A 14825-nucleotide genomic window follows, 5' to 3' on the forward strand; every position below is an offset into this window, starting at 1 on the left:
GCCATTTTATGGATAGGAATGTCTGGCTGATGAAGTAAAAGACGGGAGGTTTCACTTTAAATATCAACAAAGCAGAGCAGAACATTTAAAAAGATGTATATTGGTAAATTACCAAATATCCTGCCCCCTACACTTACACAAAACATGAGGTAAAGTGGCCAACCTCTTTAATGCTTTAAATAGGTAAAAATATTCTAAAAAAGCTCCTTTGTATAGCAATAATCAGTGGAAATGTTTTTTTAATTGTAATTTTTTAAATTGTAATTTCTTCAGTAAAAACAACTGGGAAATAAAGTTAATCTAACTTTATCTAAGTGTTAAACTATATCACCAAAGAATCTGATATTGGACGGTGTCTGCCAAGGATCAGTTGCTGTATATTTTGAACATGGAGAAATGTACCTGTGTGATTTACTTTTGTGTTGGTATGAACCCCTTGGTGAAATTTGAATTGTTCCCTATGCCCCCTTCCTCCACAGTCCCACATTGCAATTAGCGTTTTCCAAGAGATTGTAATTACACTTTGCTAATTGTAGGTTGTAACAGAAAGTCAGGTGCATACACAATCATGGCATTGCATTGTAGAAACAATCAGGCTTGACCTAAATGTTACATCCATAAGTATTTAAATGAAAATTCGAAGAATGAATTAAAAAATTAAAAACTCAAATTACATAAGCATTTAAAAGGACAAAATAGGCAAAAGAGTAACATTATTAACATGAAATAAAAAAGAAACACACGTTAAAGGTTTACTGAACCTCCTTTTCCCATTTAACATTAAATAAATGTCAGAGTAACAGACAAACCAGGATTTGCTAATTTCTCACAGGCCAATTATCAGGAACAACTTTTCCTACCAAAATGAATGATTGGTCTAAACATAACACCAACAAAGTTGGCCACTTTTCTATAAATCTCTTCTATTAGACACGTCTCTGTATGTATATGTACCCGTGTCTTTGCCTCCTTTGAAAGCTGCAGACTTTCCCCGTTCTCGCCATGCTTCCCTCTGCATAAACACTGAGTTGTCATCTCTCTCACTGCTCTAGCACATCCATGTGATGTCACCCTTTTCTCTCCTCACAGGCTATGATCACTGACAGATAAAGGGAGAAGGGAGGGGTAGGGAGCAGGTTGCGTTAAACTCTTATGCTGTAGGTTCCACCTATTCTGCAGAGCTCATAGATGTAAAAAGAGAAGAATAGAGGGACTGCACACAGTACAGTAGCACAACTGTAGCAGGAATACTTAAAATCACTTGATGAACATTCAGGGATTATCTACAAATACTGAGCTACTTAGAAAAGTTTTCATGGATCAAGTCATTCCATAATACCTTTCCAAGAACACAAATATAAGCCTTTATATCTTTATAAATAGTAGGTCACTACAGGGGTGTCCGATAGTTCAACAAGATGATTTAAAAAATAAATGCGTTCTCACCTCCTTCATAGCTCCTGATGTGCCATGCCATGGTACATCTGATCCTTGCCCTGTTGGTTCACAGGGGCATGGAAGGTGGGCTCGGGGAGCTTCTGGCCAGCCACTCCCATCCATCATTATTTCCCAGCACCTGATACAGTGCTGAGAGATAAGGGCATTGTGGCCTACTACACCAGTTTTTTTTTAATTTATCTGCATTTTAATTATCCCTTAATTGGTAGAGGGATCCAGAAGATGCTGTAACCTGTCCTGAATAACCACCAAACATATGCCCACCAACACCATGTGAGCAGTATATTCATCTTGGGCTATTTATTTACACCATACACCATTTCATTACATACGCCTCTACACTTAGAGGAGAGGTGGTTCTACAATCGTCATAGACAAGGGGCATCCTCTGCAGCTAGAGGATATGTGGTTCTACCTTCACCATAGACAAGCGGCATCCTCTACACTTAGAAGAGAGGCAGTTCTACTATCGTCATAGACAAGGGGCATCCTCTGCAACTAGAGCATATGTGGTTCTACTATCACCATAGACAGGGGACATCCTCTACAACAAGAGGAGAGGTGGTTCTACCATCACCATAGTAAGGGAGCATCCTCTGCAGCTATAGGATAAGTGGTTCTACCATCACCATAGACAGGGGGCATCCTCTACATCTAGAGGAGAGGTGGTTCTACCATCATCATAGTAAGGGAGCATCCTCTGCTGCTATATGATAAGGGGTTCTATCATCACCATAGACATGGGTATCCTCTTAACCTAGAGGAGAGGAGGTTCTGCCATCACCATAGACAGGGGGAATCCTCTATACTTAGAGGAAAGGCAGTTCTACAATCACTGTAGACAGGGGGCATCCTCTACACCTAGAGGAGAGGTGGTTCTACCATCACCATAGACAGGGGACATCCTCTACACCTAGAGGAGAGGAAAATCTACCATCACCATAGACAGGGGGCATCCTCTACACCTAGAGGAGAGGAGGTTCTACCATCACCATAGACAGGGGGCATCCTCTACACCTAGAGGAGAGGTGGTTCTGCCATCACCATAGACAGGGGGAATACCCTATACTTAGAGGAAAGGCAGTTCTACCATCACTGTAGACAGGGGGGCATCCTCCATACTTAGAGGAGAGGCAGTTCTTCTATCGCCATAGACAGGGGGCATCCTGTATAGCTAGTAGAGAGAAAGTTCTCCCATCACCATAGACAAGGGGAATCTTTATTGTAAGAGCAGTAAGCAGGAGGTTGTAATGGCTGATAATTTGAACATATTAAGACCTGAATGTCTTTCATGGTAGCAAAACTATCATATAATATAAGAACAACATAAAATGTTTATTTAGGCAGTTATTCTGACTGCTATATTGGTTGTTTGGAATGTTTTGCTATTAAGGACCAATTGGTATCAGCTTTATGATTTTTTACCTTCCTCTGGATATACACTGTAGGATTTGCATCTTTTTCAATCTTATCTACTAAGATACACTATGCATGTAGCAGTTGTAGATATTTGTCATGTTACGGTGAAAAGTTGAGAGGACAACCAATCTTTAATTGCTGGTTTAAAAGTGTATGCCCTACTTAGAGGGGCATTTTGACTCTCAACCAAATCTATTTATATTGAGCAGGTTGTCCACCGTAAGAAAAAAACGAACATTGACTGTGACATTTCCTAAAATGAATGGAGAAAAAGTTACTTAGCACACAATCATAATGAAACCACTGGATGAAGAACTGCTAAAGCCCAGCAGTCAGTGTTTTATTTTTTTTTAATAAAACTGGACATTAATGTTCCCATTTGCCAGGAAGTCTGTCTGTGGGTCCCTAAGCCCTAGTTGGCCCAGAGTCCTGTGACACAAGAAAAATAATGAAAGTTACTTAATTTCCTTCCAACTCAGAAAAAAACTTTCAACATCATACAGTCACTGCTATTTCTTCTTTTAGCACTGCCCCAATTAAGTAAAAAAAAAGACTATATGCTTCCAAAAATAAAGCATTCTAATATTACTCAGTCTAGCTAACCCTTTTTTTCACACCTAATCAATGTTGACTTGTAAGTAATAAATATTAAGATGACCAGAGCTGTAGCTGTAGCAAGAGGATGCAGAATTGTAGAGAATAGATAAACTATTACATGTATGTTACTACTTTGGTAGGGTCACATACCGAAGATCTAACTCCTTGCACTTGCTTGACTGAGGATCCTGTGATCTTTACCATAAAATGTCCAAAAAAAGGAAAGTAATGGATTCTCCAATAGTCGCACATGGGCAGTAGAGTTTATGTACCAGAAACATAATCAGAATAAGAGCAAGGAGTCTTCAGCAGAAGCACAGTCTGTGTCACGGGTGCACCCACAACCCATATCCCAGGTAGTGGGCACACCCGTGCCTGTTAACGGTCCCAGGCTCCCGTCCCTGACTTACCTGTCTGTGTTCCTGCTCCGGCAGCCTGGCGTGCTCATCGCTGCCTCCTAGGATTCCTGCGCTGCCACTTGAAGATTTAAAGAGCCAGTGCACTGCTAAATGTTCTCAATCAGAAAGGTCCCAAAGGCTGAACCCTTACCTGTAGCTTTTTCTCTAAAACCTTCTCTGCGGCTGAGAGGAATTACTCCAAAGGAGATTGGGAACTTCTGGCCATCAAACTTGCTTTGGAAGAGTGGCACTATCTTTTGGAAGGAGCTCATCATCTGGTCAGTGTATACTCTGATGACAAGAATCTCCTGTACTTGCTCAGACTGCTGAACATCTCAATCTGTGACAAGCCCGCTGGTCCCTTTTCTTTTCACACTGAAAAGAACGTCAAGGCAGATGCTCTCTCTTGTGCCTCTGATGATATTGGGGAAGAACCGGCTCCTCGGCATGTTATCCCTCCTGAACGGCTGGTTGTGGCCACTCCAGTCTTTTGTCCCACCTGCCCTTCGGAAGAAGATTTTGACTTGGGAACATTGCTCTTGTGTGGCTGAGCATCCTGGGTTGCAGCGCTCTGTAGCCCTCATTTCCTGTTTCTATTGGTGTACAGGATGTACAGGATTTTGTGGGTTCCAGCACCACCTGAGCTTGTAATAAGCCATCTTGCCTCAAACCTTCTGGTCTTCTGATGTGGTTGCCAATACCCAGCTTCCCGTGGACTCACATGGCCATGGACTTTATTACAGATCTTCCATCTTCCTCTGGAAATACCGTCTTCTGGGTGGTAACTGACCGGTTCTTCAAGATGTACCATTTTGTCCCGCTGACAGGTCTGCCGTCAGCTCCTCGCCTTGCAAGCTTGTTTTTCACTCACATCTTTCAGCTACATGGATTTTGCTGCACATCTTTTCGGACGAGGGGTCCAGTTTGTCTCCCGCTTCTGGCGATCTCTATGTACTCAGCTACAAGTGAATTTGGACTTCTCTTCTGTGTACCATCTGCTATCAAATGGACAGGTAGAGAGAGTTAACCAAACTCTGGGCTGTTGCCTTCATCATTTTGTCTGTGCCCGACTGGTCCACTCTGTTGCCATGACTCTCCTATAACTCTCTGGACTCCAAGTCTGCTGGTGCAGCTCCTTTCTTTATTGTCTACGGATGAATTCCATGCCCACGTCTTCCTCTGTCCATTCCCTTGGATGTCCCTGCAGTAGAAGAGTTGGTGCAGGAACTCAAATCAGTCTGGGAGCAGACTCGTCAGTCTCTACTTCAGGCGCCTGCTTGCAACAAGACCCAGTCTCTCCGGGTGACAAGGTGTGGCTATCATCCAGATACATCTGGCTGAAAATCCCTATCTACAAGCTTGGACCACGTTTGCTGGGGTGCATAAACCCTGTGGCATATAAACTTTGCCTTGCTCCCACTATGCACATCCCAAACTCCTTCCATGTCTCTCTCCTGAAACCTGTCATCTTGAACCGCTTCTCTCGGCAACCTCCTCCTCCTGGTTCTGAGGCTGAATCCACTGATGTCTTTGTGGTAAAGGAAGTTCTGGACATAAAGACAATGAGAAGTAAGCAGTTCTTCCTTGTTGACTGGAAGGGGTTCAATCTGAGGAGGGATCATGGGAGCCGGGAATAACATTCTGTACAATGGCCTTCTGCAAAGTCCGCATTCCGGCTCCAGCAGCCCACTCGAAGATTTAAAGGGCCAGCACACCGCTAATAGGTGCTTGCCATTCCAGGAAATTAATAAAAGCCGGCCTCTACCAGCATTCCCAGCCAGATCTTTGTGCCTAGTGCCAATGAGAAAGCCATTTCATGCATTTTGCTGTTTTTCCGAATTCCCGTTGTGACCCCAGTTCCATTATTGACTCTGATCCTGTGCTGCCTGACCCACTGCTAAATCTCCGACTCCGATCCTGTGCTGTGTGTCTCGACATCCTGCCTGTCCCCGACCACTAGTTTTCCTGATGACTCTGTACTATGCCTTGGCCGCCACCACAGACAAATGTGCGCCTGTGGAATGACCTGGTGGTCCAACTTGCTTTCCAGCGGGCTCTGGTGAAAACCAGGTATCACTTAGACTCAGGTCCCAGGTGTCAGCTTATGTCATCGTCCGCTGTGGTACAGAGGATCCACTACCACTGATCCGGACAGTAGGGAATGAAGACCAGAGATGCAGTCAGGAGTAAGACCAGGGTTGGACTTGTCCATGAGTGAACAAAAGGATCCTCCGATGGGCCTAGGCTCTAACACAATATTGGATCCCAGAAAACCACTAGAAAATAACACATTTTTGAAAACTACTAAGGTCTACTCAGATATTCCCCAGGAACCCCAGTATTAGACTCTGAACCATTACCAAAAGACTCCAAGGGTGATGCAGAGGCAGTTTTCAGAAATAAGGTGAGCACCCGGGTCAGTCAGGAATCTAGACCAGGCACACAAAGACACTGGTTGTCTTCTAAGCTCATTGTGTCTTTGGACTGATCCAACATGGCTTTGGCAGAAGACAGGGGTCAGAACCATATAGTTGCACAGAAGCTGCATTTTTTAGTGTGAGTGATATCTACTCCAAGTTACATTCTAAAGAGAAAGTGCAGACTGTGAGTCTAAGTGATTGGTGTAAGGTAACATTGACATAAAGGTTACAGAAATAAGTGGTAGTAAAATCTAAAGACATTTGGAGAAACAATATATGTAATGTAAGATGGAGCAGTGTTTTGAAAGAAAAGACAATGTAATTGTATAGTGCATTAAAAGCATGGAGGTCCTAAAAGACAATGGCGACAATGAATGTGAAGACAGATTGTAATGGAGATAGACAACAAGCAAGAGGATTAAGCCACGAAACAGAAGGTTCTCTGAATCTATATAAATACAGGCGGTCCCCTACTTAAGGACACCCGACTTACAGACAACCCATAGTTACAGACGGACCCCTCTGCCCACTGTGACCTCTGGTGAAGCTCTCTGGATGCTTTACTATAGTCCCAGACTGCACTGATCAGCTGTAAGATGTCTGTAATGAAGCTTTATTGATAATTCTTGGTCCAATGACACCAAAAATTTTGAAACTCCAATTGTCACTGGGGCAAAAGAAAAAAAATTGTCTAGAACTTCCATTATAAAATATACAGTTTCGACTTACATACAAATTCAACTTAAGAACAAACCTCCAGACCCTATCTTGTATGTAACCCGGGGACTGCCTGTATACCTTTACTTGAGAATTCTGCTACTCAACAATGTCCCATCCCACTAAATCATTGATCAGCAGCTCATCAGACCCATTGAAAGGCTAAGGCTCATTGTGTGCCCCTTACTCCAACAATAAAAATGATGGACATCTTAAAAAATGGAACTAGAAATTTGGTGATGGCATTAAAATTGTAGGATGAAAAAATATGGTGATGGCATTAAAATTGTAGGATGAAAAAAAACTCACGGAATAACATTTTTGTAAATTGTTTATCTAGAGCAAACTTAAAAGACTTCACACAGGTGACCCCATGTATCATTAGTCATTAGACTAGCTTTTGTGCTAGTCGGATGTATCTTAGAGTTTGATATATCTAGCATTTGAGGAGTTAAGCTTCTTTAGTTGTAACTTTTTGTTAAAGAGACTCTGTTAAGTTAACCCACCCAAAAGAAATACTTCACAAAAAACTGTGATTAAAAATTTTGCCCTTATTCCTAAATGATTCTTTTTCTTAGTAAAAAAAAATAGTTTTCAAATGTATATGGACCTCACATGAAGTGAGTCCAATTATATTAATCCTGGATGTTAAATTTTATTTGCATTGCCCTGTCTACTTGTTTCTGATTGACAGGTATCACTGCTGGGGCATGCTGCTGTATGGAACTGGTAGTTAGGAACCGTCTGCCAATAATTTCATCTACAAACATATACAGCTCTGTTTACTTATTATAAGAGGTGAGAAAAAGCTGTGTCAGATATTTTACATGGTGTCCAGCTGGGACGTTGAGAGAGAGTTCTGTTACATCATTGAGCAGTAGAGATTAATTTCAATCAGTTTCATTTTATTCAGTGAAGTTGTCACCAGGGAACCTGTCACCAGGAAACAGCAAGTAAGCAACAAGCAAGCAAGACTCATAAATGTAACGTAACATTGTTTGTAATTGCATGTTTATAATGTGCCTCTCTCAATGTATGGAGTGTATATATGGAGGTAACCGTGTCTGTACCACATAAGCCTATCCATAACTGTATGCAGCATCTATGAGGAAACTCATTTAAAACACATGAAGACGAATGAGGTGAGCATTACTCTTAAACTGATTGTTGTATTTATCATATCTGAAACATGTGTGGTCGGTTCTCAATGGAAGCAGATCCCAGGGTAAAAAAACTGTGACAACACATCTTATGTAAAGAATTTTGTTAACTTTCCAATGTATAGCGATTTCTTTCAACGTTTCAGATCTCCAGGATCTTGTTCACATCTTGCAAAAAAAGAACATAGCAATATGATCAAGATTTACCATGAAAGCCATGAAAAATATATTACAGATATATTCATTGAATAATAATTATCTGATGAAAAATATAAAAAACTATGACAAACAAATAGAAAATAATTAAGTGTTCACTGTTCTTTCAGACACTGCATAATAAATGTGTCACACGGTCTGACATAGGAAGGCCCAAAACAGTGCAGAATTTTGTGTCACGCCGGGTATAGCACTTCTTAAATACATGTACAAGCAGTTTGAATGTTGAAAGTCAGACAGAAAACTGGCACAGGGGCTAATAAATCTGGGAAATATATCAAATATCTTCACAAATATCTCCTGGTATAACTGGGCAGTCTCTTATCTTCCTCACATTTTGCTTTTCTCACAATATCTTTCCAGCCATAATAAAATGACAATCGTGGTAGTCCTACATGCGGCAATTACCATGATAATCCTTACACTATGTTCACAGGTAACAAGCTTGTAGAGCATATCGTAAGACAGGGATAGGTCATAACACATCCCTTCAATGTGAATCTATTACTGGTCTCCACCAAGGTGACAGGAAATATTGGCCTTCTGCTCATTAAAAAAACCCTCAGTGGTCACCTGTGAAAACCTTCTCCAATATCTACTTCTTTTCTGCTGCCAGCTTACTTTAATTGAAATTTGGGGTGAGGCCAAAAGCCAATCAGTATAATTTTGCCCAAGACTTGTTCACCGGCCACACTCGTAAAAGCCTCACTCGTATTCTTCATATTTAGCGATTTCCCATGTCTGACTTGGCAGATGGATCTAGTCGTCAATGTACTCTATTACTTATAATAGGCTTCCAGTAGTTGTGACACCAAGGGTAGAGCTGCAGGCTCAGGGGCCTACTTGTCAAAAGTGACTGAAATCTTACTGGAAACCTCTTAGAATGTCTTAAAAATCTTATCAATGGAGAACAAAACCTTGGGGCAGCTTTAAAAATCCTAGCTACATTTACATAGCATTTGCATTTACTATGTGTTTGCAACGCATTTGTGTTTGTGTTTTGTGTGACGTCTACGTTTATGTCACATTTACATTACATTTGCGTTTATGTGGTGATTGAGTTGCGTCGACATGTCATTTGCTTGACGTTTGTATTTACATAGCATTTTCATCGCATTAGCATTTACAATGCGTTCACATCGCATTCTGTAAACACAATGGAAACGCAATGTTAATGTAAACACAACACACAGCATGTAGATGAGCATAAGGATGATTGGACAGTATGAGAGAAGATTAGCATAACACACGCCTCCAGCCCCAGCTTCTCCTCTTTGACGGAATACAGATTACTGATGGGCCTGATATCTTCACACCCATGGGGGTTAGAAAGGTCCTCTTTAAGCTTTTGGTTAGACAAGGGGAAATAGTTCCCAACAGTTGATGAAAATGTATTCATACTTTTCGATGTACATGTATATACAGATACAGGCAGTCCCCAAAATACGTACAAGATAGGTTCTTTAGGTCTGTTCTTAAGTTGAATTTATATGTAAGTCAGATCTATATATTTTACAATTGTAGCTTTTTTTTGTCCCAGTAACAATTGGATTTTCAAAAATTTTTGATGTAATGGGACCAAGGATTATCAATAAAGCTTCAAGACATTTTCGGGAAATATATTAAGCTTGACATTTCTTCATGCTGGTCTTGATGCTTCTCACCCCATCATAGTGTGTGTACATGACGCATCGAAACATTTGGCTCCAACAGAGGACTGGATTTTACACCAGAAAATTACCCCCAATACTTTTTTCATGAAAGAAATAAACATGTGCCTCGTACTTTTTTGGGATAGAAAGAGGTGGAATCCATGTTTCTGCAGGATTTACTGTCCTAATATAGAGTGAGTTAGGCGCCACACTCGCCGTTTGGATAAATATGGGCCCCCAACTGTACCGACCACCACTATGGAATTAGTATATTAAAGCAAGGTGGGTAAAATATAACTTTTATTCAAAAATTACTTAAAAATTACTTAGTAGACCAACATATAAAACACAATGCTAACATCATATGAGCAAACACATAGGAAGTACAGCCAGTATTATGTGATGCTCAAAAATTCAAATCAAATTCATAGAAAGGACAGCACAAACGTTCAATGATTGATTGTACTGAGACAGTTGGAGAACTACCTATGTGTCATACGGCATCCAGATATAGATGAGGGATAGGCTTGATATACATAAATTGGTGATCAAATTTCATCACTATATATCATGCTGCATGTAAATGTCTGGTATAGACACAAAGTGGACATAGTAACAATGTGGGCACATACAGTTAAGTAGCAGGTAGCATGCTCTTACCTTCTGCCAATGACAGGGATGGAAAAAGCAAAGGGTGATCTTACCATTCCTGGAGATCTCAGGTCATCGACTCATGTGGTTCATGTAGGAGACTCTGTATAACCCTCAGCTTTAAATTTCCCTTTAAGTGCCCAAACTCCCGTCCTCACAAGGACGGTCCACAACTATCCCTACTGGATATCTTGCCCTGGCTTAGGTAGTCTCCAGCAAACAACAATCCCAACGCGTTTCCTCTGCTATAGTGCAGATTCATCAGGGGATACAGATCAGGTTAAACTAATCGTTTTTGAAAATAATAAAAGATGTATAGCTAGTTAGAATAAAGCAGTGGCTCCATTCCACATGCAGCCCGGCATAGTGAGTGCCGGATGCTCGGCTGGCGTGTGCAGAGATAGTCTGCGCATGTCCGGCTGTTTATACAGCGTTCGGCGCGCTCAAGCCGCTTACTTCCGCCTAGGTCACGTGATCCGGTCACATGACCGGTCACATGATTCAATGAGGCGGCGTCCTAGAGTACTGACGCGATGTCGGGAATCGTAAGTGCACGCCCCGCTCCAGCTCGCTGTCAGTGACACCAGGGCTGCATCAAATCTACAGGTCGGGTATATAGATATGTATATTTCAAAAATCGACACTTAGTTTTGATGATGAGATAAAGGTACATAAAATGATATTTCTGGCAGTAGTATAGCCCCTATTTGGATATGTCATTACTGGGGGCAGTACATAGGTTATATAAGGAAATAAGAATACAGCGCCTAGAGAGGAGATTATCAGAAGGGCTCAATCAGAGCTAAGCAATACATTTGATACAGCACCGATAAATAAAGCAAGATATAAATAAATAAATAAAAAATCTATTGAGAATTTCGTACATAGAGTGACAGTACATGCTAGTCAATTGGTCAGAATGAATAGTGTATAAAGAATATTTTCTGCACAGATTGACAGTCCAATTAGATCACCATGTAGACCAAGTGGCGCAAGCGAGGGATATATTATGTATCTATAAATGCGGCAAAACTCAGGGTTTCGTTAAGCCCTGCTGGTGCCACCGTTCCGAGTCTAAAGATCCACCTTGTTTCCATCTGGAGGATCTTTTTGTCCCAATTCCCTCCTCTTGCACTTCGTGGTATATGGGCAATGCCATGAAATCTCAACATATTCACATCACCATGGTGGTGGTCAAGAACATGTTTGGCAACTGAAGTGTCCCTGGAATGTCTGATGTCGGCAAGATGTTCACCGACTCTCCTCCTAAATTCACGGTAAGTCTTTCCGATATACTCCATCCCACATCTGCACACCACCCTATATATCACACCTTCTGTTTTGCAATTAATAAAGGTTTTAATTACAATCTGCTCACCTGTCACATTTGCCTTAAATTCCTTGATTACTAGGATAAAGGGACAAGCCACACATCCACTACATTTATACGAACCTTTAGGTCTTGCCTCATCAAGCCAGGTCACATTATTGGTGTTTGAAAAGTGACTGTGGACTAGTCTATCCTTTAGGGAGCGACCTTTTCTATAGGTGATGGCAGGTGATTCACTGATAGCATCAGCGATGTCAGGATCCATTAGGAGAGTACCCCAATGTTTGGAGACAATCTCCCTTATTTTTTCTGAGCCATTGCTAAAGGTGGTGATGAATCTAACAATGCGGTCAGAGCTCTCTTTATTGGTTGGAGCCAACAGGTCCCCCCGATCTTTGCATAATGCGTTCTGAAAGGCGTCTCTTAAGATCCTATCTGGGTATCCCTTTTGTAAAAACCTTTGCCTAAGATCATCTGCTTGTTTAAGAAATGTGTTCACGTCTGAACAGTTTCTTCGCAGCCTGAGGTATTGTCCTCGTGGTATACCCCTCTTGAGTGGTACAGGATGACTACTTTCCCACCTCAAGAGAGAGTTTGTTGCTGTCGCCTTTCTGAATACCTCAGTATGTACTGTCCCATCCTGGTCTTTAGAAAGTAATACATCCAGAAATGGTAGTTTGTCATCACTGAGATCATATGTAAATTTCAACCCAAAATCATTCTGGTTGAGACTTTCCACAAACTCTACAAAGAGAGACTTAGATCCTTTCCAGATCACCAGTACATCGTCAATATACCGTAACCAGATTTCAATATGCTGGAAGAAAGAAGAATTATCCTGTGCAAAAATGACGGCATCCTCCCACCAGCCCAGGAGCAAGTTGGCATAGGTTGGCGCGCAAGGCCAACCCATGGCCGTGCCCCTGAGCTGGTGGTAGAATTTACTGTCAAATAAAAAATAATTGTGAGTGAGACAGAACATGAGGGATCTAAGTACAAAATCATCATGCTGTCTAAATTGCGTCCCTCTTGACTTTAAGAAATAGGCGACTGCAGCAAGTCCTTTTTCATGGGGAATTGATGAATACAGGGCCTCCACGTCAATTGACGCCAGGAGCCAATCCTTCTCTATCAGTACCCCGTCAAGTCTTCTCAGAAGATCTAATGAATCTCGAGTGTATGATTGAAGAGATTCCACATATGGTCTCAATATTCTGTCCAAATAGATCCCCACATTCTGGGTAATGTTATTGATCCCGGAGACAATTGGCCTCCCCTTTAAAGGATCAAGCCCTTTGTGGACTTTCGGTAAACTGTAAAACGTGGCTACCATTGGGGTGACAGGTTCCATAAAGTGGAATTCCCTTTGATCAATAAGGTCTTGACTCAATGCATCATTGAGGATTGTCATCAGTTCCTCTTTGTATTTAACAGTCGGGTTCGTTTTCAGAACTTCATATGCCGACTTGTCTGATTGAATTTCTCCTCTGGTACAATTAAAGGGTACAAACGGTACTTCCATCTTTTTAATGTCGTTTGTGACATCCCTTAGAAACACATCGATAGGAGAGATATCAGAAAAGGGTGGAAACCTTACACTTTTTCTATGTAGATCTGTGAATGGACCTTTACCCTCAATCTGAGGGCTGGAATCCTCCAGGCCATATAATAGTCTAACATCTTGCAAGAGATCGCTGGGAATATCCAGTTCCCTGCACATTTTTTTATCTCTCTTTGCAAACTGTTTCCTCCACTTAAGTTTTCTCGTGAATAAATGTAGGTCCTTAACAGTTTCAAAAATATCAGCTTTACTGGAGGGGACAAAATTCAGACCCTTTGCTAAAAGTTGTGTTTCTGTTACCGAGAGTGTCCTCTTGGATAGGTTTATGATTTGGGAGTCCCTGTCTGAGTTGCAGGTGGTCTGCTCCTCGCTCTGGTCTGATAAGGTTGGTCTAAAAAATCAGTCCTAGCTCCTCTCCCTCTTTGTGTACCTCTTCCTCTCCCTCTACCTCTCCTCGATCTAGAGTGTTTCCCTGAGGATTCTATGTCAGAATTGTCTGTTTCTGAAGAGGAAATATCTGTCTCAATGTGTTTGCGATTGTAAATTAGTGAGTATGCCTTATTGTCTCTGAAATCCTGGAGATCACGTAGAAATTGGTTATGTTTCCGTTCCTTCAAGTGGTATTGATATTTTTCAATCACCAGTTGAAGTTGACTTTCCTTCGCTTTGAACTCGGGTTCCGATTCAAATTTTTTTGTAATTTTAATCTGTTCATTCAGTCTATTCTCCAGGCCCTGGAGGATCCCTTTCTCCTCCTCTAACAAAATCTGCATCAGTTTCAAGGAGCTGTTAGTGGCCTCCTTATCCCATCTCTTCATTAGATTGGGTGTCCTACACCTGGCTGCTGGTACTAACGTAATTCTCAGACCTCTTGGAACGATTGAGTTCTTTATATAGTTTTCAAGGGATGAGAGTTCCCACCAGGACGTTATTTTGTCTTTGTATAGTTTAGTTAGTTCCCTAAACGCTGCATTGAAAGTTGGAGTGTATTTTTGCTGTGTGTATTCCCTATCTGAGAACACTTCTCTCGCCTCATCTAGCCAAGTCTGTGTATTTAGTCCTGTTGTCAAAAAGCCTGCCATATCACAGAAACAAACTAATATAGAGTGAGTTAGGCGCCACACTCGCCGTTTGGATAAATATGGGCCCCCAACTGTACCGACCACCACTATGGAATTAGTATATTAAAGCAAGGTGGGTAAAATATAACTTTTATTCAAAAATTACTTAAAAATTACTTAGTAGA

This window comes from Engystomops pustulosus, chromosome 9, assembly GCF_040894005.1.
Source record: "Engystomops pustulosus chromosome 9, aEngPut4.maternal, whole genome shotgun sequence".
NCBI lineage: Eukaryota > Metazoa > Chordata > Amphibia > Anura > Leptodactylidae > Engystomops > Engystomops pustulosus.